Source organism: Bacillus rossius, chromosome 2 (assembly GCF_032445375.1).
Source record: "Bacillus rossius redtenbacheri isolate Brsri chromosome 2, Brsri_v3, whole genome shotgun sequence".
Lineage (NCBI taxonomy): Eukaryota > Metazoa > Arthropoda > Insecta > Phasmatodea > Bacillidae > Bacillus > Bacillus rossius.
The window spans coordinates 126,775,086-126,780,009 of record NC_086331.1 but is presented as its reverse complement, the minus strand read 5'-3'; positions in this window follow the sequence as shown (position 1 = coordinate 126,780,009).

Sequence of the window (4,924 nt, the reverse complement as noted above, 5' to 3'; positions counted from 1 at the left end):
GACTCGTGTTGCTGCGATGCTTCCCGCGCGGGGCGAGGCGGGCGACTGAGCGTCTGGCGGCGCCCGACCCAGCCTCGCGGCGTCTCTTCGGCTGCGCTCGGCCGGCCTCGGGAAACTCCGTGCGCGGTGGGTGTTGACCCACTGAGGTCTCGGTCCCGGACACGTCCAGGTGTTCGCTGCTCGCCCGCGCAACTTTAAGGTTGGCGGTCGGAACGGAAATATATTTTAACCAATTAATTTTTTTAATAAATTCTTACATTTTCATACAATAATTACAGATTTTCAATATGAAGGACGTGACAAAATAATTCAAAATGGCGGAAACTTCTAGAAAATAAAATGGTGGTACACAAAATGGCGTAGTTAAAAAAATGATGGAAATTTTCAGAAAACAAAATAGCGAACTTAACTTTCAAAATTAAAAATGGTGGAAAGTTATAAAATGGTGGAATTTAAAATGGCGGCCCATTCAAGAGTTAGCTGAATATCGCTAACCAACCCAAATAGACATTTTTACTAAAATACGATCACTTGGGCATGTGAAAACGTATTCTCAAGGAGAAAAAATATAGAAAGAATATTTAGGAGAATTTTAATAATTTTATGAATAACATATTAATTTTAGTAAATACGTAGTATATTAATGTTTCTTCTGTGGCAGGGTGCAGGTTGTGGAGCTGTTCCGCCATTTTTATTGTGATGTCATGTCAGCCATCTTGAATGATGTTGGCCTTGACCTTTGATCTTTATCTTGAACCGGTCGCCATTTTAAATTCCACCGTTTTAGAAATTTCCACCATTTTTAATTTTGACGTCAAGTCCGCCATTTTTTTTTCTGAAAATTTCTATCATTTTTTGATTACGCCATTTTGTGTACGACCATTTTATTTTCTAGAAGTTTCCACCATTTTGAATTATTTTGTCACATCATTCATATTGAAAATCTATAATCATTACATAAAAAACTAAGCATTTATTTTAAAATTTATTTAAATTAAAATAAAATAAAAACTTACATCATGCAGCTTGGAGTCCTCTGTTAGAACCCAGTGAGGGCAAAAAAAAAAAAAAGGAAATATGGGTCATTCCACCACAGAGGCTACCAGCAGACTGATATCAAGGAATATATATTTCATCAACCAGTATGAATTCATGGCAGCCATCTTGAATCCGCCATCTTGTTTACATCCGTTAGAGTATGCTGCCACTGCATTGGTTTAATTTTTACCCACTGGAGTGCAGTAGTGTTTATCACCAGACCATCGTAGCATCCGCCATCTTATCGGCCGTCGTGGCCGCCATATTGAAAATCTGTATTTATTAGCTTAAAAATTCATTTTTAAAATTATTTATTAACATAATGATTGACTCGATGGATTCCAGTTCTTATTTGGATCCTTGGTTGATGCAAAACTATAATTTTTGCTCAAATATATTAATTTAATTAAATATCACTTCAAATTAATACCATTAAAACAAAGATCAAGAAATAAAACAACACAATTTCACAAAAATATTATTGTATTGTCTATTACCGATCACAGGGTTGTCGACAAGGTGTGGAATGTAGCAAGTTTGAGCTAACCCTGCGTGCTAGTCCACAGGGTGGTCGAGACTCTAGTTCCTCAGGGCGTGACGTCACCACGTGGTTGGTGGACAGTAGATCGACTCCCAGCAGAGGCACCGCAGGGTGTTTGGAGAGTCCCCCCACTCCCTTCCCAAAGTACGCTACGCCAATATAGATAACACGGGTGTCCATTGGTTGCATGACACCGCGCACATGCGCTTTCCCATTGGCCTGTTCCGTCTCGCGTTGACTACGTGTCTGATGTTCCGATGATCTATGCCGCATGGTTTTGAAAGGACTGGAGTGTTTATTCATTGCACTCCACAGTGAAAACTACGTCGTACAAGCAATAATTTTAAGACCAATAAAACACATACATTCACAGTGTCATTGTAATATACTGAGTCCAATTATTTTTAGTAGATTCAGAAATAAGCCAACAAAATTATATTTTTGAAATTCTAAATCAGCAATGAAAATGTTATAGAGTAATTATGAAATCTAGCCAGTAATACACTATTTTGTAACTTTTTTAAATCTTCTTAACTGCGTTAGGCAGAATGAAGCCTATATCAAAAATTATTTTATGACTTTCACAGTAAAGGCTCGCATTACTACAAAGCTTCTAAAATGAAACTGTAACATACAGTTTAAAAGAATAGCTATTTATAATTAGGCCTTAATTAAATTCAGTGAGGCTATAATAATTCATTAGCTCCCGCCTTTATCTAGCGGTTACTAGGCACCTTTGCATGCGCTATTTTCCATGTACTATGCAGGTTTGTAATACTTCATGTTTAGAACCCTACATGTAGGCCACAACTTTATTCCATGCCAATGTCGAGTGCCACCAATGTTTTATCACTCACTAGAGTGAGTTCCTGTTGTGTAAATTGTTCAGGTATGTCAATATAAATGCTGTTCTATCAAATGTTGGTAGTAAAAACGTTGGTACAAATGAATTTTAACAATTTGCTCGCAATACTCATATTAATAACGAGCGAAGTGAATCGATGGAGACACATGTGGATTCTGCCATGCTCATGCTGCCGTACCTACCTCAGTTCCGTAAGCTTACAGTCTCACAATATTTGTGTCTCACAATAACAGTATATTGAAATGTCTGGTCCAAGCTGTGTCTAGGAGGTGCTGAAAAACACTTTATAAACTGCCGTTGGCTTCTGGGTTGAGGTTACCTACTTGCATATGATGATGGGCCTGACGTTTCGGCGCGCCTTGTTGCAGCCATCTTCAAGGGTGATCGACAGAATCACACTGCCATCCGGGGCATTTGGTGCGTGCGAGACCAGAAACGTGAGTTTCCATTGAAGTAGCTTGGCTTCTGGGTTGTAGCCCGTGTCCTTGGCGAATAATTCACAGACGTTTCGGTCGACATTGCAGTTGCCATCATCAGGGAGCAGTTACCTAGTAGTAGGTTACCAGCAGGTAACTGCTCCCTGATGATGGCGACTGCAATGTCGACCGAAAACGTCGGTGAATTATTCGCCAAGGACGCGGCTACAACCCAGAAGCCAAGCTACTTCAGACAATGGCCGTGAAAGCCTGCGAACATGATTGAGTTTCCATCACTCGCTTTGTGCGCTGTATTTCAAGATGCAACCCTCTCTTCCGTGGAGTCTCTGGTGTCAGCGGGCGAGTTGCGTGTTGTGTGGTGCGAATGGTGTGGTTTGTAGTGCAATTCACGTATCGGTGCACGACGGGGTTAGTTAGATCGTCTAACTGGCGTGTTGTAGTGTCGTGGCGTCCGTGCAAGTTAGTGTAGGCTTGCGAGTGTGATGCAATTAATCTCGGATGTGGCGTGCAGGGCAAAGCTGTGCGCATCTGGCCTATCATCATTTACAAGTAGATGGCGGGTCGTTACTACAACGCCGAAATACCACAACGCCGAACGTACAATAACGCCGAATACCATAACGCCTAATGCCAAATTGAGCGCAACGCCGACAGCTAGAAAACTGCTGTGTACCACAACGCCGAAATACAGTAACGCTGAAAAATGTACCACAACCTAACCTAACCTAGGCTAGCCTAACCTAGCCTAACCTAACCTAACCTAACCTTTGTGGTAGTCCTGCAATGACTTTTTTCGGCGTTAATGTATTTCGGCGTTGTGGTAATTCGGCGTTGTGGTACACAGCAGTTTTCTAGCTGTCGGCGTTGTAGTCAATTTAGCATTCGGCATTATTGTAAGTTCGGCGTTGTGGTGCGTCCTCGTAGATGGCCTCTTAACGAGAATCCAAGAAGCCGTTAGTGACCCTGGCCACGGAAACCGACGAACTAAAATCAAGTCTCATTTTATAGTTTAGTTAGCCTAAATCCCTTTGTTGTAATTTTTTATAGCTTTCTGTGCGTAAATAGAAAAGAGATATGTGTTGTAAATATTCATCGGACAGCACAATTTCATGATATGATTGTATAACTACTGTTTGTCCGTTCTAGATGAGGATCATTCCTGTTCAAAATATATTGGGAAAAATATTTTAAAATTATGCTTGTTTACAACAGGTTATTTCTTTTAGAAATTTAATAAAAATCATAATATGTTAGCTCTATAATAATAATGAAACTTTTTTTGTATGGGAATTGAGATAAATGCAAATCGTTTTGGTAAATATTTTCTAAATGATCTTTGGTGCAATTTTCTCTTTGTGACCGTAAGTTGAGAGAATTGTCATAGAGAAATGAGAAAAATTAAGCTATGAAGATATATCTAATACACATCGGAAAAGCAAATTGGTATAGCAAAAGACAACACGTCATAAATCTAGAAATTTTATGGAGGATTTCCTTAGTAATAAGGATTTTTGGAATCAAACACATGAGAAATTAGTATTGGCCAATAATAATTTTTAAACTAAATTTTATCATGAATAGCACCAGCCACAAGGCGAAGCTCAGGTAGAGGAATGAAGTAGGCATACAAAAAAATTGTACTGGCGAAGACACTCAAAATATGAGACAGAACTTTTCATAAATAAAGGCTTGAGTGTAAACAACAGGACTGTAGGCGAGATTTGCACGCTTGTTACAGGCCTGAAGCAGCTGACTACTTCATTGAAGAAAACACATAGTATTTATCACGTGAAAATAAATTCCATGAAAAATATGCATTACAATTATTTATCAATACTTCATAAGCATTTGAAAATTTAGATTTCTTATTTTTAAATTGATTGAAAGTAATTTGCAAAATTCTTTATTTAATTAAATTTAAGACAAGTTAATAATGTAATAATCAATTTCAAAAATAAAACTTTTTTTGTTGTTAGGATAAATTTTTTTGATACGCTTTCTTACTTAAAGCATCTTATGTCAATAAAACATTTTATATCAATA